Source organism: Nicotiana sylvestris, chromosome 6 (genome assembly GCF_000393655.2).
Source record: "Nicotiana sylvestris chromosome 6, ASM39365v2, whole genome shotgun sequence".
In the NCBI taxonomy this organism is placed as follows: Eukaryota; Viridiplantae; Streptophyta; class Magnoliopsida; order Solanales; family Solanaceae; genus Nicotiana; species Nicotiana sylvestris.
This window is the reverse complement of record NC_091062.1, coordinates 16017049-16044291: the sequence shown is the minus strand read 5'-3', so window position 1 is coordinate 16044291 and position 27243 is coordinate 16017049. Positions and strand designations below refer to the sequence as shown.

The following is a 27243-nucleotide window of genomic DNA, read 5'->3' as shown; positions in this document are numbered from 1 at the left end:
TCGTTGCTTTTAATGCTATCTTCCTTGTCGGGATGTTATTGCTTTTGATATTGTTCCCTTGCCAGGATTCGATTGTTGTATCATTGTTCCCTTGTCGGGATTTTATTGTGATTTTATTTATTTCCTTGACCAAATTGCTTTGGAGTACTCACATTACTCCCTCCACCTCGTGTGCAGATTCAGGTATATCGGAACCCGGTAGCGTATGTTGATTGTTCAGGCACGAAGCCATCAAAGTTAGCAAGGTGGCTGCATGACATTTGCGCTTCCTTCCCCTCATTAGTGTTACTATGTTTAGTACATTTTTAGACTTTTGTTATACTCAGACCTTGATAGTTGCTCATGACTAGTGACACCCCGATGTTGGGCTGGTATTTTATTCCGCACTGTTATTTCAGGATTTTATTGTGAAACATTATTTAATTAAAGGCTTAAAATGACTCTTAAGGCTTAAGGGGTTAATGTGAGTGTGGTGTCGACTGGCCTTGTCTTCACGAGAGGCGCCATCACGACCGGGCCGATTTGGGGTCGTGACAAGTTGGTATCAGAGCCTAGGTTACATAGGTCTCACGAGTCATGAGCAGGTTTAGTAGAGTCTCGCGGATCGGTACGGAGACGTTTGTATTTATCCTCGAGAGGCTGCAGAACCTTTAGGAAAATTTTGAATTCTTAAATTCTTATCGTGCGTCCTTGATTCATCTTGAAAAGTAACTCTTGAAATTCCTTCCACGCATTCGTATATGCGCATGAGCGCTCAGTATCAGATATGCCTTGATGGCTTGTGATTACTGATCGAGGGGTGAGATATGATCTCTGTGAGTTTGATGTTGGGCCAGTCTAGAGGACTTGAGGCTGGATCTTTGCCTATGGCTTGAGCACCGAGGTGCTGATTGTGTGAGCAAGTGTTTTGAACTTATATGTGCGGTATTGTCCCTATTAGTAGAAGTGATGGCTGTCAACTATGCGATGAGTATGTTGGTACTGCGAGAGGTATCTATATGACTTGGAAGTGATGAGGAAGGTCTAATGGATGATAGATGAACTATTAAGTTTTTGATTTCTATTGTGGTTGGATGTGTAGCCCCGAGTTATGGGTGCGTGAAGAATTTTTTCATTTCTCCTAGTTGGAGTGAAGTAAATTTCATGTTGCGGTTTGAGTTCAGACTCAGGAAGATTAAGTGACTATGTAATGTGTATGACAGTGGAAGGTATATAGAAATGTTATATTGAGGCGAAGCAGGCGGGTTGTCTCCTGCGGTGTTCTGAGATTGTGTGATCCTTATTCTGTCTATTAGAAGATCTCATTCACAAGTGAAACATGTGTTGAAATTTAAATTTGGGTCACTTAATAGATTGGGCTTAACTGTTACGAGAGTGAATGCGAGATTTGCATAGAGTTAAAGTACCCAATGGTCGGTGTTCCAAGAGCTTATGAAGGACTGAGTCTAATCTCACTATGGTATTATGGAAGCAATAAAGTATGCGCGTTATAAGTTATGGTGTGTGTTTTGATCTATGGCTTTGAGCCAAGTGGGGGAGTCCGCTATTGAATAGTTGATTGCACGATTATGAGCTCTAATGGTTCTAGTTTGAGTCGTATTTGTGAATTAGTTATGGCTCGAGTAAAGGAAATTTCAATAAAGGTTATGTTATTCCTTATGGGTGTATGAGCTTCGGGGAATGACTTGAGTTGTGGTTGGTAAGGAATGCTCGGTGCATAGGGTAGGAAGTTGCTTGGTTATATTGAAATGAGGTCACATTCTGCAGTGTCGGAGCGCAAATGATGCACAGGTTGTTCGGTTTGTTTAATCAATCTAACTGCGGTTTGAGTAGAGCGGATGCCTCTAGATAATGGTCCTATTGTGTTCAAACTTTTAAATGCAATAATTGGAGGCTTTCAAGTTGTACTTATGGATTGAAATTGAGTTTTCCTTGGAAGAGGTCAAGACTTGTGGTGTTTTCTATATTAGTTGTGGGATTCTATGTATTAATATTAGTAAGTAACGGATTTAGATCCGAAGGAAGTTCTTTAGAGCGAAGTATTTCGAATGTAGTGCTTTTGGGAATATTTAAGAGAGAATATCAAGATGAAGATAAATCAGAAGGAAATTTAGATAGATGGGGTAGCTTGATAGTAGACCGAATCGGTATGGTAAGGATATGATTAATTCCTGGTGTGTATTCGAGGTAATAAGTTCTTTCAGGTATTTTGCGGCGATGCTCTTAAGTTTTGATGGCTTGCTTAGCTTGGTTGAGTTAGAAGGATTCAGTCCTGACCTGTCTGATTTGTGCAAAGGTAACTCGGAGAGTTCTTGATGGTTTTTACCATGGTTTGGAGATGTATATTTTCTGTGGGCATGTGGAGCATGGGATACATAGTGATTTTTCTTCTAGATTGGGACCAATAGAAAGTTCTTGACCAATTTAGTACGTAGATGTTTGTGTCTCGGAAGGTAGATGAAGTTCACATGTTATCCTGAGATGGTATGGCATATGTGGTAGGTTGTGGAGGATTGACAATTGCATGTGGATTTGGAGATGGAAGTTCTCATATTCAGGCTATGTTGTGGTTGTGGATCATATGTATCAGCACTGTTTAGCGACAATTGGGATTTGGAGGCCCGAGTGGATCTTTCTTTGCTTGGCATATTAGATTTTGGATGTGATGTTGGGGTTTAGACTGGTTGTCTCCGTGTTGGGTTATTACGTACTATTGCGCTTGGGGCTATGCTGGAAATGCCACGGGTTGAGTGGCGAGGTGCGTCGGATTATGTTCTAGTGAAGTGGTTTATATTTCAAGGACCTAGCGGACGACTGGGAAGGATTGCCTTTCTTAATTGAGCCTTCGTGATGGATGTCAGTGTAGAGGATTCTACCACTGATTCAATTCTGGTGTTGAGGGACTCTACGGATGTGTTTCTTATGGTCGGGCATGTCGCCGGGTAGGGTTGTTGATTTCGGTATTGACTTGGTGTCGGGCACCGTATCATATGACTTCGATAGGAGTTATAGTAGTGGAAGGAGCAGCTTCAGGCTTCCTTGATAAGGAGTTTGTTGGCAGGCCAATGTGGATGCGTGTTCTAGCAGAATCGACTTAGTTGGCCCCAAACTATATTGTTGAGGGACAGGTTGATGCGACCGTTATTAAGCTTACTAGTGATCTGGGATATCTATAAGTTACCTTCCTGTGTTGCGAGACGTTATGATTTATTTTTGGTTATGGGAACATATGGTGCGGTTCTATTAGGGTACATAGTAGAAGTTGATCGGGAAAAAGTAATTGGTTGTTGCTCGGTGGATAATAACGTATCAGTTACGTCCTATCGGGTCTGTGTGGTGTATGTTATTTGCTTCACCGTGAGTATGATGAATTGCTTTGGTTCCAGATATCAAATTGTGCGTGGTTGTCGATTTCGAGCATAGTGACTTAAGGTGGTTCCATGTGGAGCAGTGTTTAAATAAGGTCGTGCATTGCAGTGAATATATGTGGAGGTATGACCTTGTAGGGTAGATTCGTGTGTTCTGTTCCTATGATATGAGATGGGTTCTTAGTCTTGTGTTGTGGTGGTATTGGTGATCTTGAGGTACAACGTTTTCATTTGAGTATGTTCGGACTGTTGCTTATTGGTGCGTGTATTATGCAAGTTGTGGCTTAGGCCTATATTGTTGTGTCATATCACCAGAGTGGTGTATTGGATTAGAGGAGATCCTCGGGAACATTAATGAATACAAACGGATTCGATTTCAGTATATCGGGAGGATAAATATAGAGGTTCGGCTCAGAAATTTGCTATGGTCCTTGCCAAAGGAGAAGTGGCCTTATGAATGATTGATCTGAGAAATGGTTATGGTTTATTGCATGTTTCATTTATCATTAGCAGTATATGGAAGTGTTAGAATGAGACTTTAGTTGATAAGATGTTTCCTATTGGTATTTGGTTGTTATGTACAACTGTTATGATTAGAAGTTATCGCTGCTGGTGTTTGAGTTATGTGGTATATCATGTGATTGCACCTGAGATAGCGGATATGGTTTGTTATGGCTTGTTTGGAGTTATTCACATATAGATGTGAGATTCTGATCTTGTGACTGATTTCAGAAGTAGAAATGTGGTTCTATGGCGTATGGGTTGGAATGGGTTTTGAAATTTTAGTTGCATGTGTTATCGGACCTATATGAGATAGGGTGACGTGGGATCACCCCCGGGTATATGCAAGGTGAGGTTATTCAGCGATTGGTTTGTTTTTAGAACAACTCCGGGCACGTTCTAGGACGAACGTATATTTAAGTGGGGGAGGATGTATCGACCCGACCGATCATTTTGAACTTTTGCACTTTGATCACCAGTCTTCGGGCATGACTTGCCTCGTGTATATATTATGCCTTATGTAAATCATTGGTTTTGATTTTTAGAGTAATCGGAATGAATTTGGAAGAACAGTTCTCAGTTTGAAGCCTTAAATTTGAAAGGTTTGACCAAGAGTTGACTTGTTTGTATATGATCTCGGAAGGGAATTTTTATGATTTGGTTAGCTCCGTTAGGTGATTTATGACTTAGGAGCGTGATCGAATTGTGTTTTTGAGGTCCATAGATAATTTTAAGCTTGAAATGTCGAAAGTCGGATGTTTGAAGTTTCCGGTCCGATAGTGAGATTTTTATTCAAGGGTCGGAATGAAATTTCGAAAGTTGGAGTAGCTCTACAGTGTTGAATATGACTTGCTTGCCAAATTTCAGGTCATTCGGACGAGATTTGATAGACTTGTTGAGCGAAAGCATAATTTAAGAGTTCTTGGAGTTCTTAGGCTTGAATCCTATGTTAAATTGGTGATTTGATGTTGTTGTGAGCATTCCGAAGTTTTGAGCAAGTTTGAACGATGTCATGTGATGTATTGGTACAATTGGTTTGAAGTTCCGGAAGTTCCGGGTAGGTTCCGGGATGTTTTAGTGCGAAAATCATAGTCGTAGCAGGTCCAGAAGGGTTACAGGCCCCGGAACTCACCCACGCGGTCCGCACAAAATGAAGTGCGCCCGAGATGAGTGCAGTGCGGACCGCACAAAAGCGGGCGTGGGCGCGGTAGGCTTCGCGTGGACCGCACAAAAGTGGGCGCGGCCGTGGTGAAGAACCTTCCCGCTGGTCCTACTTTGGAAGCTCATATCTTTTATCTACAAGGAATTTCGAGGTGATTCAAAAAGGAAAGTTGTAGATCTTTGTGACTAGTTTCCATAAACGTACAGATATCATAATTTAGACATCTGTAGCGAAAGCTATGGCCAAAATACTAAATCTTGTCACTGCAAAGGAAGGCCTGTGCGGTCGCGATTGTTTTTGCGCGGACCGCACTGGATTGCGCGGAACGCGGTCGATTTGGTGTGGCCCGTGGAGGCTGAACCCTGAGAAATACTCTATAAATACAAGGTTTTGGAGTTTATTTAATATTTTGACCTAGAGAGTTCAGATATTGGCGATGTTTCGAAAGTTTTTCAAGAAATCCATCGGGGTAAGTGATTTTAACTCAGATTTGGCTAGAGTACATGAATCTATCATTGAATTCGTGATTTGGAATGGAATTTGGGAAAGAAATTGTGAAACCTTTCAAAAATATAAAATGATAATTTGAAGGACCAAATGGTATCGGAATTGGATAATTTTGGTATGGTTAGACTCGTGAGGGTATGAGGATTCTGAAAATGTAAATTTTACCCGATTCCGAGACATGGGCCCGAGGCTCGGGTTTTGGTAATTTCGGGAATCATGCCCTTTGTTGATCGTTTTCGCTTGGGCTTTGCTCCCTTGGCATATTGTGATGTACTCATTCTGATTTTGGATAGATTCAACGCGCGTGGAGGCCAATTTGAGGGGCAAAGGCGTCGCGAGCTAGAAATTTCGCCGGTTCGAGGTATGTAATGATTGCAAATATTGTCGTGAGGGTTTGAAACCCTGGATTAAACATCATTGTATTACTTTGAGGTAACTTACACGCTAGATGATGAGCGTGGGGTAGAGCACCGCTGTGAATTGTGACTTAGTCCATCCCGAATGATTAAATTAAATGCGCATTTGATAGTTAATTGTTTGATGTTATTATAACTGTTTTGGGCTGTATGCCATGTTTAAGGCCTTGTGCCGACTTGTTGAGACTTTTAGGGGCATTTTACTATTTTTTCTCACTCTATTTGTTTGAAAGCACAACCTCAGTCATGTTTTACCTACTTATTGCTCAAATCTAGCTTTATCACTACATTCTTAAAAATGTGGAAACTGTTTTGGGCTGAGTTCCCTGTTTTACTGATATAGACCGAGGGTCTGATTGTGAGATTGATGAGTGAGATATACCGAGAGTCTGATGGTGAGGTAAATGATTGAGAGAGGTCGAGGGCCAAGCTATGAGTATTATATATCTATGGATCGGGCTGCATGCCGCAACAATATACATACATATATATGGATACGGATCGGACTGCACGCTGCATCAATGCTTATATGGGTCAGGCTGCGCGCCACAGCAGTGTTATACTGACATTGATATAAGGCCGAGGGCCTAGATTTGATGCCACGAGATGGCTTTATATTGCTCTTGGGCCGTAAGGGGCCCCTCCCAGAGTCTGCACACCCCCAGTGAGCGTCGTCGACGAGATATATGGATCGGGCTGCAAGCCGCAGCGATATATGGATCGGGATGTATGCTGCAGCGGTTATTATATGGTACCTATTGAGTGTGAATACTGAGTGTGAGTATTTATTGGTAACAGTTGAGTCACGAGGGATAGAGAGGCTAGCCCGAGGGGCGATAGATATATATACTGCATATGAGTGATGCTTTGCCTGAGAGGCCTGTTTATGAACTCATTGATTTCGCTCCTCTTTAAAGTGAGTTTCTATCGAATATGTTGATTTGGTGACTGTTTTTCACTCATTTTTATATTAAGCCTCTGTCGAAATGTTGAACAAATATTTTAAAACACCTTTTATTTATACTAGGGTTTATGAGATGTTCAAAAATTAATCACTGATTTGGCATTGGTTATTTCCACTGAGATTTTCAAGTTAAGAAGTGTTTATGACTACTGTTTTGCCCGAGGGGTTGTTTTACGAACTATGCTTTGTCCAAGGGTGCCGATTATGGCTTTAATCACTATTTTTTTAAAGGGCATTGAACCCCTAGTGAAACTACTGGAAAGTATTTCAAAATAATTTGTACTAAAAGTTGGATTTTAAAAAGGGAAGATTGACTCATATTATGATTTAAAAGCCTGTTATGTTTATTGTGCCTAATGTGAATGTGGATTCATTGTTTCCTACTGCTCAGCCTTTATTTACTCTTATTACTTACTAGGTTGGAGTATTCACATTACTCCCTGCACTCGTGTGCAGATTCAGGTATATCGGAACCCGGTAGCAGGTGTTGATTGCTCAGGCGCGAAGTCATCAGAGTTAGCAAGGTGGCTGCATGACGTTCGCAGCATCGCTTCCTTCCCCTCATTAGTGTTACTGTGTTCAGTACATTTTTAGACTTTTGTTATACTCAGACCTTGATAGTTGCTCATGACTAGTGACACCCTGATGTCGGGCTAGTATTTTATTCCGCACTATTATTTCGGGATTTTATTGTGAAACATTGTTTAATTAAAGGATTAAAAATGACTCTTAAGGCTTAAGGGGTTAATGTGAGTGTGGTGTCGGCTGGCCTTGTCTTCACGAGAGGCGCCATCACGACCGGGCCGATTTGGGGTCGTGACAAAAATATTCCACATTCACATAGGGTTTGGAGAAGGGCCAACCCCTATGTAAACACCTACCCTAAAGCAAGCATCAGTGGTTGCTTCAACGACTCTGACTCATGTACAAAAATGACGTTACTGTTTCTCTAAGGCTCCCCTCGAGAGGAAGAGAAACATACCTTTAGAGAATTATCCTTGTCAATTGTGAAAGCCCGTATGTCCTTATAAATGGAAAAATAAACTCAACTAATTAGATTCAAAAGGGATATATTATTACAATTCAACTTTCTTAATACAAATTATTGAGAAATAAGTACATATTTAATTACCTCATAGATATCGCAAGATATGAGTTCTCAATATGTTTATTGAAAGTCTAAATTCTTGCTTGAGGCATTCAAACAACGTTAGTTTTCTTCCTTCTCGAATCTGAAATATTTGAGATTATACATAATTAGGTTACTTATAAGATATTACATATAAATTTTTTGAATGAATGTGAGTGGTAACCTACACTAATATAGTGCAAAATATTTATACTGTCAATGTATATAATTAAATCATTTGGTCTTCAAAATGTATAGAAGTCAAAGCAAGTTTATTTTGGTTATGAAGCCCGATACAGGTCTTATATGTGATTTAAATTGAGCCTGTAAAATTTGGTAAGAAACAGAGGTCATACGACGTGATTCGGAACGTTAGTTGTAAAATTTGAAGTTTGGAACTTTTTGAGATTTTCTTTAATTTTGCTGCTAAATTCAGAGTTGTTGATGTTATTTTGGTGATTGGATTGCACGAGCAAGTCCGTATGATGTTTTTGGGTTAGTGTGCATGTTTGGTTTTGATCTCCGAGGGCTAGGGTGAGTTTTGGGTAGGCCATGGATTGAAATTTGGACTTAGGAATTTCTGGTATGTTGCTGGTTTGCAGGCTTCGCAAATGCGAAGTCTTATCGAGAATGCGAAGACCACCTGGGATGCCATGGGTCACAAATGCAACGTGTTTATCGCAAAAGCGATATCGCAAATGCGAAAGTCCCTTTGCAAATGCGAAAATGCCTTGAACTCCCTAGTGTCGCAAATGCGACAATCCTATCGCAAAAGCGAGTTTGCAATTGCGCACGTTAATCGCAAATGCAATGATAGCAGTCTTCTGAAGGGTTCGCAATTGCGAACCCCGGTCGCAATTGCGACATCTGCAACCTACAAATTCATAACTTAGCCGAAAATGTTTCATTTTTCAAACTCTTTCAAAACCAAAACACCTTTGGGCGATTTTTCAAAGACATGTACTCTTCCAAATAGATTATAAGTCATTTCTAACTCGTTGTCTTCGATATTTAACATCTTTTCTTATGATTTCAACTTAAATCAAAGATTTTCATAGGGAAAAATTAGGTGTTTTTGGTAGAACCTAGGTTTTTAAAATTTTAGAGATTTGGACCTCGATTTGAGGTCCGATTTCAAAACAAATTATATATTTGGGTGAACGACCCGAATTTTCGTTCTATGAATTCGCATTTTCGTTCAACGGCTTAAGACCATGAGAAGCTTCGTAAGATGCATCATGACTCACATGTATGGTCGAGTTTGGTTTTCGTAAGATTCAGAGTTAAATTTAAAGAAAACAAATCTTATTTTTGAAGCTCAAATGGAAAGAGTTGACCAAAGAGTTGACTTTTGAGTAAATAACCCCGAAATGGAATTTTAATGGGGTTAATAGCTTCGTATGGTGATTTCAGACTTAGACGTGTGTCCGAATTTGGATTTGGAAATCCACAGGACAATTCGGCACATTTCAGTGAAATAAGAAAGTTGGCGTGTTCTAATTATATTATCTTATATGTGGAAGAGATCTATTACCATGATGGATACCAATTGGATATTATAGCAAGTGCATGAGGCGTACTAAGATATATGGGGGCTAAGGAAAGTTCTAAGTCTAAGCCAAGTTGGAAAATTACATAATATACAATATTTTGCAAATGAGTACGCACAAGACCTCACTTTGGATGAGCATATATACGTGGATATAACGATATGCATGATGAATAACCTATCAAATTAAATCTCTGTGAGTCTAGTTTCTAGTGAATCAAACCGTTCATCATTTGGAAGTGTATACAGAAAGTTATGGCCATTTTACCGGACCTGTGTCATAACCACGACCACTGTGAATTAGAAGTTTTCTGCCTGTGAACGCGGCAGGAGTGCGGCAAAGCACGTAAAATCCCTGTAATACCCCTGGGCAGTATAAAACCGAAGGGGTCCGAAATTTCTTCCATTTTTGGTCATTCAAGCACGGATTTGGGCGATTCTAAAGGGGGTTTTCACGATTTCGACTTGGGTAAGTGTTCTATATCCGGAAGTGATTACATTTCATGAATCTATATCAATATTCATCGTTTATTTCGGATTTGGATGAAAGAAATTGTGGTTTTTGTAAAGATTTCCAAAAATGAAAATTTAGGATTTCAAAGTCCATTTGACATCGGAATTCGATAATTTTTGTATAGTTGAATTCGTATCGGAATGGGTTGTCGGATTTTATGAGTTTCGTCGGGTTCCGAGACATGGGCCAACGGGCAATTTTTTAGCTAAATTTCAGATTTTAATCCGGAAAATTTGTAAATTCATATAGAATTAGTTCATATGATTCGTGTTGAGTATTTTGAATTGTTTAGGACCAGATTTGAGAATTTCGGGCACAAATTTGTGAGGCAATGGCTTGTTGAAATTTTGAATTGGTTGCAAAGCGAGGTAAGTGTTTGGTCTAACCTTAGCTTGAGGGATTAGGAGTTGTGTCCTATTTTCTATGTGTTAATTGTTGAGTACGACGTATAGGCATGGTGACGAGTATCTATACGTTGGTGTCAAGCAACCCGTGAGTTTAATACTATGACTAATGTGACTCCGTTTAGTATTGTACATGCTCTATATGATAATTTCTATTGAGGAATATGACTTGTGAAAGTATTATTGTTAGTTGAACATGGTAGAGCGTTGGCTCAAGTTGAGATTTAATTGTTGAACATAGTAGAGGGTTGGCTCAAGTTGAGAATTGAATTGTTGAACATTGTAGAGCATTGTCTCAAGTTGAGAATTGAATTGTTGAACATTGTAGAGCATTGGCTCAAGTTAAGAATAGAATTGTTGAACATTATAGAGCATTGACTCAAGTTGTGAATTGAGTTGGAAAGTAAACGTGAAAGAAGAAAGGAGAGAGAGAATCATGATATTGTCTCCCTTTCCGAGATGTTATTGTTTTGATATTATTTCCCTTGTCGGGATTTGATTGTTGTACTATTGTTCCCTTGCCAGGATTTTATTGTTGTACTATTGTTCCCTTGACGAGATTTGATTGTTGTACTATTGTTTCCCTTGTCGGGATTTGATTGTTGTACTATTGTTCCCTTGCCTGGATTTTATTGTTGTACTATTGTTTCCCTTGCCGGGATTTGATTGTTGTACTATTGTTCCCTTGCCTGGATTTTATTGTTATACTATTGTTTCCCTTGCCAGGATTAGATTGTTGTACTATTGTTTCCTTGCCGGGATTTGATTGTTGTGCTATTGTTCCCTTGCCGGGATTTTATTGTGATTTCATTTATTTCCTTGCCCTTATTTCTTGTGATTGTTGTTTGGATGAGGAAGAGTGTTAAAGAACGAAAGGTGATGCCATGTATGATTTTGTGAGGAAGAGTGTAAAGCATGAAGGGTGATTCCGTGCTGCACGATGTATAATTCCGTGCTATTGTATGATTTTGTGAGGAAGAGTGTAAAGCCCGAAAGATAATGCTGTGCTGCACGATGTACAATTTCGTGCCAATTATATTGATTTCATGGTGAGGATGAGGGCAAAAGAACAAAGGGTGATGTCGTGTAGTTTATATTGATTCTTATGGTGAGGACGAGAGTAAAAGCACGAACGGTGATGTCGTGCACTTGTCCTTGATTTTTCCTGATTCTAGTTGAGCTATGTTGCCCTTTACGTTTATTTACTAATTTTCTGTTATTACTTGATTTTAGTTCGATGTTATAGATTCTCTTATCCTATTTGCCTTGTGTTTGTTTCTTAGGTGAGGAAGAGTGTAAAACACGAAGGGTGATGCTGTGTATTGTTTTGGTGAGAGAGTGTTAAAGCACGAAGAGTGATGCCATGTATTATTTTGGTGAGAGAGTGTTAAAGCACGAAGGGTGATGTCGTGCACTTTCTGTTTGATGTGTTTACTGTTATTAATAATTCAATTGTATTAACTGTTAGATCCCTTTACTGTTGTGATCCTTGGTGTTGGAACCTACAGTGTTTGCAATATCTCACTGCATTTATACATATATATACATTCCATTACTTCAAACCTCAGAAATTGTTACATTTTTAACTCAATTGATTTCTCAACTAAAGTTTCCTTAAATCATTTGAGGTTGTACTTTACTTAAAAAGGAATTTCTAATATGTTCTGATCTATTGATTTCTCGTATTAAAGGTAATGATTCATTCGATATTGTAATTTAATTGAAAAGGGTATTTTCTTTATCAAATGATTTCTAAAAATAACTTTATCTTTTCTTGTTGATTTCCTAATTGGGTTGGAAGCTGTACTCTACTTTATATTAAGTAAATGAGGCTCTTTGAATATTATTAATTGCATTCAATTATGGACCCTATGAATTGAGTAACATGAGAATGTTGTTGCAAAATGCGAGACAGAAACATGTGGGCACAAGGTGCTGGGAAAAATATGATGATTTTTATTAATGACAGATTATGATATAGGCACGAGGTGCCGGGGAAAATATTATGATTTTATTTAATGACAGGTGAGTTATCCGTGCGGTTGTGATATAAATAAGGGCACGATGTGCCGTAAAATATGAAAGTGGGCTGAGACCTATATTATTTATGATTGTGAAATGAGGCGTCACAAGGTGACCTTTACTCGAAAGAATTATATTCGAAAGATGCTTATTTGAAAGATATTTATTTGAAGGAAATATATTCGAAATATATTTATTGAAAAGCATATTATCTTAGAGATTATTACTTGAAGGATTTATATGCGAAAGATTTATATTTGAAGGACTTGATTAATTGATCGCACTTGTATTTATTATTTGTTGAGAAACATTTATGGTGTTCTTGTTGCCTGCTATTTATATCACTGGTTGATCATTGTTGTCATCATTGTTATCTGTTTCCTATTATTTTTGTATGCTATATTGCATAGGTTTATTTGGTAGTCTGGTCCTAGCCTCGTCACTACTTTGCCGATGTTAGGCTAGGCACTTACCAGCACATGGGGTCGATTGTGCTGATACTACACTCTGCACTCTTTTGTGCAGATCCCAATGCTGTAGACTTCGGACCATAGTGGGATTGATGTTTCTTGTTCATCAGGCAACCCGAGGTAATCCTGCAGGCGTCCGCAGGCCTTGGCGTCTTCTTCTATCTATTATTCCTGTTTCTTTCATGTATTTCCAGAGACAGTGATGTATTTATCTTTTTTTTACTACTCCTAGAAAGGCTTATGACTTGTACTACCAATTTTGGGAATTGTAATTTGTTTAGAGTAATTTAATTTAAAGTTAGTAAATACCCATATTATTACAGTAAATGTTAGGCTTACCTAGTTTAGAGACTAGGTACTATCACGACTTCTTGGAGGGATTTTTAGGTCATGACATTGGGTTCGTGGGGGAATAGGTAATCGGGTTTTGGTTCGAACCTCGAGCTTTGACCATGTGGGCCGGGGGCGATTTTTGACTTTTTGGGGGAAAACTTTATAAAACCTATTTTCATGCATTGGAATTGATTTATTTAGCATTTATTGATATAGTAAAGTAACTTGTGGCTAGATACGAGTGAATTGGTGGTGCAATCGAGAGGTAAAGTGGTAGTTAAGACTTGAATTGTATTCATGGCATCGAGGTATGAGTTTGGTCTAACCTTAGCTTGAGGAATTAAGAGTTGTGTCTGATTTGCTATGTGTTAATTGTGGAGTACGACGTATAGGCATGGTGATGAGTATCTATACGTTGGTGTAAAGCATGCCCGTAAGTCTTATACTATGATTAATGTGACTCCGTTTGTATTGTTCATAACTTATGTGATGATTTCTATTGTTGAGCAAAGCTTGTGGAAGTAATATTGGTATTTGAATATTGAAGAGCGTTGGCTCAAGTTGTATAATAAATTGTGGAAGTATAATTAAAAATTGAACCTTATAGAGCATTGGCTCAAGTTGCGAAGTGAGTTGTGAAGTAAAAGTGAAAAAGAGAAGAGAATTATTATATTGTCTCCCTTGTCGGGATGTCGTTGCTTTTAATGCTATCTCCCTTGCCGGGATATTGATGTTTTTGATATTGTTCCCTTGCCGGGATTTTATTGTGATTTTATTTATTTCCTTGCCCAAATTGCTTTGTGATTGTTGCTTGGGTGAGGAAGAGTGTTAAAACATGAAGGGTAATGCCATGCATTGTTTTGGTAAGAGAGTGTTAAAGCACTAAGGGTAATGTCGTGTATGATTTTGTGAGGAAGAGTGTAAAAGCACGAAGGGTGATGTCATGACGCACGATGTACAATTCCGTGCCATTTATATTGATTTTATGGTGAGGACGAGAGTAAAAATACGAAGGGTGATGCCGTGCACTTGTCCTTGGTTTTCCTGATTTTTGCTGATAATTGAGTTATGTTATCCTTTACGTTTATTTACTGATTTTCTGTTGTTTCTTGATTTTATTTTGATGTTATTGATTCCCTGGCCCAAATTGCTTTGTGATTGTTGCTTGGGTGAGGAAGAGTGTAAAAGACCAAGGGTGATGCCTTGTACTATTTTGGTGAGAGAGTGTTAAAACATGAAGGGCGATGTCATGCATTGTTTTTGTGAGAGAGTGTTAAAGCAAGAAGGGTGATGCCGTGCACTTGTCTTGATTTCCTGACTTTTATTGATTACTGAGTTATGGCTTCTCCACGTTTAATTGTTGGTTTTTTGTTGATACTTGTTGTACCCCGCAGCATGATCCCCCCATCCTATCATCAATTGAGCTGTGGTAATCCTTATATTTATTTGTTGTTCTTATGTTATTATTCGATGTCCCCGCAACATGGTTCCCCCCTCCCATCCTTAATTGTACAATTCTGCTTTTATTTTCCGTTGTATATGATTTAACTGCACAGGTTTATTTGGTAATCTGGTGCTAGCCTCGTCACTACTTCACCGAGATTAGGCTAGGAACTTACCAACACATAGGGTCGGTTGTGCTGATACTACACTCTGCACTGTGTGCAGATCCCAGTGATGTAGCTTTTGGACCCAGTGAGATTTGCTGCCTTCAGTTCATTCGGAGATCCAAGGTAGTCCTGCAGGCGTCCGCAGGCCCTGACATCTCCATCTATCCTTTCATCCTCTTTCATTTATGTATTTCAGAAATAGTGTTGCATTTATTTCTCGGACCTTGTTCGTAGTATTCCTAGACCATCTGTGAAGTTGTGATACTAGTTTTGGGTAGTCTTTGTTTGAGAAATTGTATTGAAAATATTTAAATGGTTTTATTTGTTTCTTCCGGTTGTTTAAATTCCACTGTTTATAAACTGTTGGTTCATAATTGTTAAAGGATTAAAAATGAAAAAAGGTAGATAGTTCGAACGGTTGGCTTGCCTAGCTTTCACTAGTAGGTGCCATCACGACTCCTGAGGGTAAAAAATCCGGGTCGTGACACTTTTGCACATGTTTTTCGTGTGCAGATCTAGGTACCTCCTACCAGCCTCGCTTTTAGTTGCACAGTCGTTGCTGCTCCGGAGGCTTCAAGGTACATCTGCCGCGTCCGCAGACCTCGGAGTCCCCCTCTATCTCCTTGTGTTGATTCTTCCTTTACTTCTTTTAAACTGATATGTAGAACTGTAGAAAAATTCTTAGAAGCTTGTGACTTATGGTGTTCCGGGTCTTGGGAGAGTTTTGTGTTTATTTTTAGAGTTGGTTATTGTACATGCCGAGCAGCATTTCTATCAATATTTAATTACCTGTTGCAGTTAGCTATTAAATTTATGCTTTCATTTTTATTATTCCGCAAATGTTAGGCTTAGCTAGACGTAGAGACTAGGTTCCGTCACAACATCTTACGAAGGGAGATTTGGGTCATGACATTGTGTTTACATTGTAGATCCACAACAATGTATTTTCCATTTTACTCTTCACAATAACAAACATTTATCATCTTAGACCTATTGTACATGTACAAAAATTATTTCTTGGAAAAATATTATTTCCACAAACACGCATAAAAAGATTTTTTTTCTGATAGCAGTATCAGATATTCAGATGATACCCCTTACCAAATCGTCTTTGCCTCAAACATACATTTCTACAAATAAAATAGAAGTTGTTATCTAATAATCTCATAATGCAGATTGTCTACAACCAGTTCCAAGAGCAATTGATTGAGATATTCCTCTTTGATTCTTCTCTTGGTTAAGTTAATAATATACTGAATTTTCATATTTTCCATCCCACCTGTTGATCATATTATATGAATTATTACACAATAATATAATGTAAGGTAATTTTTGAAGCAAAAAAACAACAATTTTGAATGCTTAGAAATAGGAACTCTTCTTTGTATTGAATTTGGAGCTCCAAATGTTCTTCAAATGGCTTGAAAATCAAGTTGAGTTGCTCATCTTTCACCTTCTCAAGAGTTGGAGGATACCACTGATAGCAAATGAAGTAGCAACATAATTAGTTAGTTTAATTAGGTTCTTCTGTAATGGTTTAAATAAAAAATTGGACTAAATCCCTTCTAATGCACTTCTAGAGTAAAGAATCCATTAAACCATAGTTAACATAATCTGTCACTTCTTTCTCATTTTACCTTGAGCCGTGGGCCTATTGGAAATAACATCTCTACCTTCCCAAGGTATGGGTAAGGTCTGCCTGCACACAACCTCCCCCTCCCCTCCCCCAAAACCCACTTATGAGATTGCACCGGTTTGTTTGTTGTTCTTTCTTATTTTCGTAAATCTTTGTACGACTCAAAACTTCCTCCAGTCATGCAAATATTAGTTGTTTTGACAAATTGATTTTGTTCCAAAATATGTGACATTTTAGAATAATTAGAAGTATTTGTTACTTTTCTTCTTCGAATTCCCGCTACTGTTCCAATTAGCAGCGGAGTGTTAATTAAGTGAAGCATTTAATAGAGACAACGGTCTAGTTCATATACTCTTATAATTAAGGCTATTAGATATCTTTCTTAATTGTACGCGATAACCTTATAATACAGATAATATGGACCAGATGTAGCATAATATATTTAAATTTGGTTGGTGATAATGACAAACATGAATGTGATGTAAATAGGGAACGCGATGCACAAATTATTCCGCATTCACATAGGATTCGGAGAAGGGCCACCCCTATAGGGGTGCGATGTAAACACCTACCCTAAAGCAAGCTTCAACGACTCTAACTCATGATCTACATGTTATACAAAAATGACGTTACTGTTTCTCTAAGGATACCCTCGAGAGGAAGAGAAACATACCTTTGGAGAATTATCCTTCTCAATTGTGATAGCCCGTATGCCCTTATAAATGGAAAAATAAACTCAACTAATTAGATTCAAAAGGGAGATATTATTACAGTTCAACTTTCTTAATACAAATTATTGAGAAACATGTACCAATTTAATTACCTCATAGATATCGCTAGATATGATTGTTCTCAATATGTTTATTGAAAATCTAAATTCTTGCTTGAGGCATTAAGACAACGTTAGTTTTCTTCCTTCTCGAATCTGAAATATTTGAGATTATACATAATTAGGTTACTTATAAGATATTATACATAAATTTTTTGAATGAATATGAGTGGTAACCTACACTAATATAGTGCAAAATATTTATACTGTCAATATATATATAATCAAATCCTTTTATTAAATCCTTTGGTCTTCAAAATGTATAGAAGTCAAAGCAAGTTTATTTTGGTAAAACGTAAAGAATTACCGATCTGAGTTTTATTTTCAATCTTGTTGGGGATGATCCTTTTAGGCTTCCAAGCACTGCTACAATCCAATCATTTCCTACCTTCCTTGCTTCAACTTCCTCAACATGAGATAAGCATTAAATAATTAGAGTCGTGGTAGAGTGGTTATCACTTGTGTTATAAGTGAATTCAGTGTTCCTAGGCCTAAAAACCTCCTTTTACCTTATCTTGATTTATGTACGTGGTCCAGATCTATATCCGAAAAGCATTCTATGTGAAAATATGAGTAATCGAAATTTTTAGAGTTAAAATTTGATTATGCTTGACTTTGGTCAATATTTTTAGCAAACGGACCCGGATCCATGTTCCGACGATCCTGGGAGGTCAGCAGTAAAATATTGGACTTGGGCATATGCCCGGAAATGAATTCCTAGTTCCCATGCCTTAGAAATCAATTTTTGAAAGAAATTATTTTACTGAATTATCTAAGAAATGAAGAAAAGAATTAATGTTTGAAACCATTGTTATCGGGCCCATATTTTGGTTTCAGAGCTCGGTACAAACTTGCTATCGTATTTGAAAGATTGTGAAATTTTGTGAAAACGGAGTTTATTTGACGTGAGTTGGACTTCCGGTTGAAGAGTTATGAACTTTGAGAGTTCTTGATAAAAATGTTGAGTTTTGAGGTTTAATTCATGATTTTACATGTTATTTTAATGATGTGATTGCACGAGTAGGTCCATATGATGTCTTTGAGTTAGTATGCACACTTGGTTTGGAGTTCCGAGGGCTCGGGTGAGTTTCGGGTAGGTTCCGGGATGTCTTAAGCTTAAAACAGGGATGTTGCAGGTTCAGAGAAGTGCAAATCTCTGAACCCGTCAGTGCTGACCGCATTGGTTTTAGTGTTGTCCGCGGTGGGGGCTGTGCGGCCGTACTCGATTTTGTGCGGTCCGCACAGGTTCACTGGTCCGACTTCAGAAGCCTATATCTTTTGATCTACAAGGAATATTGAGATGGTTCAAAAGGGAAAGTTATAGCACTTTGTGTCTAGTTCCACAAAGGTAAAGAAACCACAATTTGGACATCTGTAGAGAAAGTTATAGCCAAAATACTAAAGCATATCACTGCAGTCCACATGGAGAGTTGTGCAGCCGCACTCGATTTTGTGTGGTCCGCACAGGGGATCTGAGAGAGGTATATTAAAATGGAATTTTCAGTTATTTTACATTTTTCAAAACCCCAAAAACACAAGATGCAATTTTTCAAAGACAACTCTTCTTCCAAATCGATTGTAAGTGATTACTAACTAGTTTTCTTCAATCTTTAAAATCTTTTCACATGATTTCAACTCAAAATCAATGATTTTCATGGAGAAAATTGGGTGTTTTGGGTAGAACTTAGGTTTTTCAAAAATTGGGGTTTTGGACCTCGATTTGAGGTCCGATTTCAAAACAAATTATATATTTGAGTTCGTGGAGGAATAGGTAATCGGGTTTTGGTTCGAACCTCGGATTTTGACCATGTGGGCCCGGGGGCCATTTTTGACTTTTTGGGTAAAACTTTAGAAAACTCATTTCCATGCATTAGAATTGATTCATTTAGCATTTATTGATGTAATTAAGTAACTTGTGGCTAGATACGAGCAAATAAGTGGTGTAATCAAGACGTAAAGCGATAGTAGAGACTTCAATTGTGCTCATGACTTTGAGGTAAGTGTTTAGTCTAACTTTAGCTTGAGGGATTAGGAGTCGTGTCTTATTTTGCTACGTGTTAATTGTGGAGTATGATGTATAGGCATGGTACGAGTATCTATACATCGGTGTCAAGCATGCCCGTGAGTCTTGTATTGTAATTGTGATGACTCCGTTGTAAATTATTGCACTCCACATGTTATTGAAATATTATTGTTCCCTTGTGGGGATGTTGTTATATTACTCTTGTCGGGATGTGGTTATATTGCTCTTATTCCCTTTCCAAGATTCTTTGTGATTGTTTTTGATTTGAAATGGGAGCGGGTGGCATGCCTTCCACGAGATAAACGAAATGGGAGCGGGTGGCATGCCTGCCACAAGATAAATGAAATGGGAGCGGATGGCACGCCTACCGCGAGATAAATGAAATGGGAGTGGGTGGCACGCCTGCTACGAGATAAATGAAATGGGAGCGGGTGGCACGCCTGCCACGAGATAAACAAAATGGGAGCGAGTGGCACGCCTGCTACGAGATAAATGAAATGGGAACGGGTGGCACACCTGCCATGAGATATATGAAATGGGAGCGGGTTGCACGCCTGCAACAAGATGTGAAATGAAAGTGAATTTTGTCTTTGTTTCCCTTATCCTTGTTAGTAGTTGGATTTTGGTTCCTTTATAATTCTCTTGATATTCTATTTTTACCTATTATTCCCCGAAGCATGCTTTCCCCCTCCCCTCTTTACTTGTTTATTCCTGCTTTACTTTTCGCTTTGTATTATATAACTGCATAGGTTTATTTGGTAGTCTGGTCCTAACCTCGTCACTACTTCACCAAGGTTAGGCTAGGCACTTACCAGCACATGGAGTCAGTTGTGCTGATACTACACTCTGCACTATGTGCAGATCCTGGAGTAGCTCTTGGACCGTAGTATGGAGGCTACCTTCAGTCCACGTGGAGATCCAAGGTAGACCTACAGGTGTCCGCATGCCCTGGCGTTTCTTCTATCCTTTATTTCCTATTTTATCTCTTCACTTCAAAAACAATGTGTATTTTATTTTCAGACCTTGTATTTAGCAGTCTTAGACCGTCTGTGGTACTCTGACACCAGTTCTAGGTGATTAAGGTTTAAGCTGTTGTAATAGACACATGGTCATATATTTTATTGCTTTCTTCCGCTTATTCAAAATTTCTATTATTTACGCACTATTGTTTTATATAATGTTAAAAAGAATAAAAATTGGCAAAAGGGTAATTTGTCTAATAATTGGCTTGCCTAGCTCGCATTAGTAGGCGCAATCACGAATCCTGAGGGTGGAAAATCCGGGTTGTGACAAGTTGGTATCAGAGCTCTAGGTTACATAGGTCTCACAATTCACAGACAAGCTTAGTAGAGTCTGAGGGATCGGTACGGAGACGTATGTATTTATCCCCTAGAGGCTACAGAGTTAGGAAAAAAATTTCACATTCATTCTTTCCTGTTGTGCGGTTTGGTTTCTCAACGCTGATTGAATTTCTACTCTGTTCTTTCGCAGATGGCAAGAACACGCGCTTCCTTATCCACTGACCAGCAGCCTGAGCCCCAAGTAGCAGCACTAGAGGTGGAGCCTCAGGTTGATTTTGATGATGAGGTTCTGGCCCCAGCAGTTCCAGTGGGCCCAACTCAGGTCCCAGAGGGGTTTATTGCTACCCCAGTTCTTCAGTATGCTCTGGTCCGTCTAGTGGGCCTTATGGAGAGCGTTACCCGGGAAGGTTTGCTTCCTGTAGCACCAACCGTCTCTTAGGCTGGAGGAGGAGCCCAAACTCCTGCTACTCACACCCTAGAGCAGGTAGCTCCCCAGATTCAGACTCCAACGGTTCAACCAGTTGCAGCAGTTTAGCCGGGAATGGTAGCTCAGACCGGTGATGGAGCTGTTATGTCTGCCGATGCTTTGTGGAGGCTGGATAGGTTCACCAATATCTTTAATACTACTTTTAGTTGTGCATCTACTGAGGATCCCCATGATTATTTAGACAACTGTTATAAGGTTCTCAGGAATATGGGGATAGTTGAGACCAATGGGGTCGATTTTGCCACTTTTCGATTGTCTGGATCCGCCAAAGACTTGGTGGAGGGATTTCTGTTTGGCTAGACCAGCCGGATTGCCAGCTTTGACTTGAGAGCCTTTTACTTAGCTATTTCTGAAGAAGTTTCTCCCCATCACTCAGAGAGAGGCCTATTGTAGGCAGTTTGAGTGTCTCCAACATGGTTCTATGACTGTTACCCAATATGAGACCAAATTCATCGACTAGGCTCGTCATGCTCTTATCATACTTCCCACTAAGAGAGGGAGGGTGAGGAGGTTCATTGATGGACGTATTCAGTCGATTCATCTTCAGATGGCTAGGGAGACTGGGAGTGAGATATCTTTCCAGGAGACGGCCAATGTGGCCAGGAGAGTTGAGATGGTTATATCGTAGGGAGGTGGTTAGGGGTCAGACAAGAGGCCTCGTCATTCAAGCCGATTCAGTGGTACCTCGTCTGGAGGTAGGGATTCATATGGTAGAGGCCATCCTCCTAGGCCTTTTCAGTCACCACTTCAGGCTTTTCACGGTGCTTCAGGTGGCTATGGTTCTCAGATGCAGTATTCTGATTAGCAATCCTATAGTGCACTACTAGCTCCTATCAGTGCACCACCGCTTCAGAGTTTCCTGGGTCATCAGCCCCAGTAGCCGAGGGCTTGTTTTACTTGTGGTGATATGAGGCACATTGCTATGTATTGCCCTCGAGCATCGAGCAACTCACAACATCAGGGTTCCCGTGCAATGGTTCAGGCACCGAGTGTTCCACATCCCGCCCATCCAGCTAGAGGTAGGGGTAGAGGTACTATAGGTAGAGGTATTAGAGGTGGATCTCAGGTAGCTAGAGGTGGAGGCCAGCCAGAAGCAGGTCGTCCCAAAGATGTAGTTCAGGGTGGTGCGGCCCAGCCCCGATGTTATGCTCTTCCAGCCAGGCCCGAGGCTGAGGCTTCCAATGTAGTTATCACAGATATGGTTTTGGTTTATAGTAGGGATGCATCGGTGTTATTTGATCTAGGGTCTACATACTCCTATGTGTCATCTTATTTTGCACCGTATCTAGTCATGCCTAGTGACTCTTTGAGTGCTTCTGTTTATGTGTCTACACCGGCGGGTGATTTTATTATGGTAGATCATGTCCATTGTTCTTGTATAGTTCTGATTGGGAGTTTTAAGACTCGTGTAGATTTGCTTCTTTTGGACATGGTTGATTTCGATGTCATATTGGGGATGGACTGGTTATCACCTTACCACGCTATCTTGGACTGTCATGCTAGGACTGTGACCTTAGCCTTATCGGGTTTACCTCGTTTAGAGTGGAGAGGGACTCCTGGTTATTTTACCTACAGTGTTATCTCGTATATGAAGGCTCGGTGTATGGTCAAGAAGGGGTGGTTGGCCTATTCTATGTTCGTGATTCTAGTGCTGAGGTTCCATCTATTGATTATGTGCCCGTTGTTCATGAGTTTCCTGAGGTATTCCCTTCAGACCTGTCGGGTATGCCACCCGATAAGGATATTGACTTTTGCATTGATTTGGCTCCAGGTACTCAGCCCATTTCTATCCAGCCATATCGTATGGCCTCGCCTAAGTTGAAAGAGTTGAAGGAGCAGTTGCAAGACTTGCTTGAGAAGGGTTTCATTAGACCCAGTGTTTCGCCTTGGGGTGCGCTGGTATTGTTTGTTAAGAAGAAGGATGGATCGATGAGAATGTACATTGATTAATGGTAGTTAAACAAGGTTACAATCAAGAATAAGTATCCATTGCCGAGGATTGATAATTTGTTTGATCAGATTCAGGGTGCCAATGTATTTTCCAAGATTGACTTGAGATCTGTCTACCATCAGTTGAGGATTAGGGAATCCGATGTCCCTAAGACAGCTTTCCGCACTCGGTACAGACATTCTGAGTTCTTGGTGATATCATTCGGGTTGACAAATGCCCCAACAGATTTTATTGATTTGATGAACCGAGTGTTCAAGCTTTATTTGGATTCGTTCATGATAGTCTTCATTGATGACATTTTTGATATATTCCCACAGCCAGGAGGAGTACGAGTAGCATATTAGAGTGGACATTTAGACATTGAGGGATAGTCAGTTATATGCTAAGTTTTTGAAGTGTGAGTTCTAGTTGAGTTCAGTTGCATTCCTGGGTCATATTGTATCAACAGAGGGTATACAGTTTGATCTGAAAAAGATTGAGGAAGTCAAGAACTTGCCTAGACCAGCATCAACTACATAGTTTCAAAGTTTCTTAGGGTTGGCAAGCTACTATCGTCGGTTTGTGGAGGGGTTTTTATCTTTTGTAGCCCCGATGACCAGGTTGACCTAGAATGGTGCCCAGTTCAAGTGGCTGGACGAGTACGAGGTGAGATTTAAAAAGCTCAAGACAGCTCTAACTATGGTACCTGTGTTGGTTTTTCCCATAGGTTCAGGTCCATATACAGTTTATTGTGATGCATCTTGTATTGGGCTTGGTGTGGTGTTGATGTAGGATGGTAAGGTCATTGCTTATGTTTCACGGCAGTTGAAGATTCATGAGAAGAATTATCCGATTCATAATTTGAAGTTGGCAGCCATTGTTCACGCGTTGAAGAATTTGGAGGCATTATCTATATGGCGTGGAATGTAAGGTGTTCACAGATCACAAGAGCTTGCAATACTTGTTCAAGTAAAAGGAGTTAAATTTGAGGCAGAGAAGGTGGTTGGAGCTGTTAAAGGACTATGATATCGCCATCTTATATCATCCGGGAAGGCCAATGGGGTGGCCGATGCTTTAAGTAGGAAGTCAGCCAGTATGGGCAGCCTTGCTTATATTCCGGTCGGTGAGAGACCGCTTGCTTTGGATGTTCAGGATTTAGCCAATCAGTTTGTGAGGTTAGATATTTCTAAGCCCATCGGTGTGTTAGCTTGCACAGTCGCTCATTCTTTATTATTGGAGTGTATCCGTGATCAGTAGTATGATAATCTCCATTTGTGTGTCCTTAGAGACACGGTGCGGCACGGAGGTACCAAGCTGGTTACCTTAGGAGTTGATGAAGTCTTGAGGTTGCAGGGTCGAGTTTGTGTGCCTAATGTGGATGGGCTTCGAGAGTTGATTTTAGAGGAGGCCCATAGCTCTCGGTACTATATTCATCCGGGCTCCGCAAAGAGGTATCAGTATTTGCGGCAACATAATTGGTGGCGAAGAATGAAGAAGCATATCGTAGCATTTGTGGATTGGTGTGATGACCCGACCGTTCGTTTTGAGCTTTTGCACTTCGCTCGCCAGTTCTCGGGCATGACTTGCCCCGTGTGGTATATTATGACTTATGTAAATTGTTGGTGTTGGGTTTTAGGTTAACCAGAATGAATTTGGAAGAACAGTCTCAGTTGAAAGCTTAAAATTTGAAAGGTCTGACCAAGATTTGACTTTTGTTTATTTGATCTCGGATTGGAATTTTTATGGTTTGGTTAGCTCCGTTAGGTATTTTGGTACTTAGGAGCGTGATCAGAATGCATTTTGGAAGTTCGTGGAAGGTCTAGGCTTGAATTGGCAAAATTGAGATATCAACATTTTCCAAATTAATAGGTGAGATTTTAATATAGGGGTCGGAATGGAATTCAGAAAATGGGAGTAGGTCTGTTGTGTCATTTGTAATGTGTGTGCAAAATTTCAGGTCATTTGGACAAGATATGATAGATTTTTTGATCGAAAGCATAATTCGAAAGTTTTGGAATTCTTAGGCTTAAATCCGAGGGTTATATGATGTTGTATTGAGCATTCCGAAGTTGTAGCCCTTCGTTTCTAGTTTCCAGCAAGGTAAAGATATCGCAATTTGGACATCTGTAGCGAATGTTATGGCTAAAATACTAAAGCGTGTCACTGTAGATGAAAACCTGCGCGGCCGCAGTCGTTTTTGTTCGGACCGCACTGGTTTTGTGTAGACTGCGGTCATTTTTGTGCGGTCTGCAGAGGTGGAAATCTGTGGGGTACTCTATAAATATGAGGTTTTGGGTTTTATTTAATATTTTGACCTAGAAAGCTCGGATTTTGGCGATGTTTTGAATGTTTTTCAAGAAATTCATCGTGGTAAGTGATTCTAACTCAGATTTGGCTAGAGTACATGAATCTATCATTGAATTTATCATTTAATTCGTGATTTGGGATGGAATTTGGGAAGAAAACTTGTGGAATCTTCCAAAAATATAAAAGGATGATTTGAAGGACCAAATAGTACCGGAATTGGATAATTTTAGTATGGTTAGACTCGTAAGGGTATGAGGATTCTAAAAATATAAATTTTAGCCAATTTCGAGACATGGGGCCGGGGCTCGAGTTTGGTTATTTTGGGATCGTGCCCTTTGTTGATTGTTTTCGCTTGAGCTTTGTTCCCTTAGCAAATTGTGACATATTAGTTGTGATTCTGGATAGATTCGATGTGTGTGGAGGCCGATTCGAGGGGCAAATACGTCGTGAGTTAGAGATTTAGCTGGTTCGAGGTAAGTAATGATTGTAAATGATGTTGTGATGGTTTGAAACCCTGGATTTGCACATCGTAGTGCTATATTGAGGTGAGACACACGCTTGATAACGAGCGTGGGTCGTGCACTCTTGGGGATTGTGACTTGGTCCGTCCAGATAGATGATTTTACCGCGTATTAACTGAAACCTATTTACTATCATCATGATTTGGGCTGATTGTCATATTTGGGCTTTGTGCCAATTATTTGAATCCTTCGAGGATTTTTATTACTATTTCCTCACTGTTTTGACTTATTACTTGAACTCAGTCATGTTATTTTCCACTGTTTTACTACTCATCCATTTTACTCAGTTTTGAGACTTAAATGATAATTTTAAATGATGTTTTGGGCTGAGAAATACTGTTTTACTATTGCCCGAGGGGCTTGTGATGATTTTTGGGCTGAGTAAGGCCGAGGGCCTAGTTGTGAGGATACATTGATACTAATATGAGGCCGAGGGCTTGAGATACATAAATATACCACGAGGTGGCTTGATCGATATAAGGCCGAGGGCCTAGATTTGATGCCACGAGATGGCTTGATATTGCACTTGTGCCGTAAGGAGCCCCTCCCAGAGTCTGTACACCCCCAGTGAGCGTGGGTACCCATTGTGATGTGAGATTGAGCCCGAGGGGTTGGTATTGTTCTGATATTTGAGCCCAAGGGGCTGATACTGTTCTAAGATGTTGCCCGAGTGGCTGATTTGTTGATACTGTGCCTGAGGGGCAAATTTCTATTTGTTTACTTACCTGTCAATTACTTGTTTTACTTGTTGAGAAAGGGATTTTCACTTGAATTTTCACTGTTTTACTATTTTAAATGATTTTACTGCTTCAGTATGGAATGCCTTGTGTTTTACGTGATTTCTTACTTTCATTCATTATTTACATTTGTTACTCACTGGGTTGGAGTACTCACTTTACTCCCTGCACCCTATGTGCAGATTCAGGCGTAGCTGGTACCGCTCCGGAGAGCTGATTCCTCTAGTTCCTGGCGGTTTTCGGAGACTACGAGGTAGCTGTTGACGTCTGCAACCCCGTGTCTCTACTTCTCTATCATTTATGTTTCCTTTCAAACACTTGTAGTAGTTTATGACATTAGTAGGCTAGTATTATGGTTTAGAGATGCTCGTGACTTGTGACACCCCGGTTAAGGCTGTGGCGGGTTGGACTTTTAGCATTGTTATCGATATTTCCGCAATTTAGTATTGTTTAAATCATGTTTAGAGTATTTTTATGTTGATTAACTGCTTTAATATTTGAGTTGGGTTGAACTCGCTGCCCT

The 27243-nt window shown here is 39.7% G+C and overlaps 1 pseudogene; it reads right to left on the bottom strand.

The window, feature by feature from the left end:
* Positions 1 to 16191: 16191 nt before the first annotated feature.
* Positions 16192 to 27243, bottom strand: part of LOC104214194 (3-hydroxyisobutyryl-CoA hydrolase-like protein 5) — a 51302-nt pseudogene continuing 40250 nt past the window's right edge.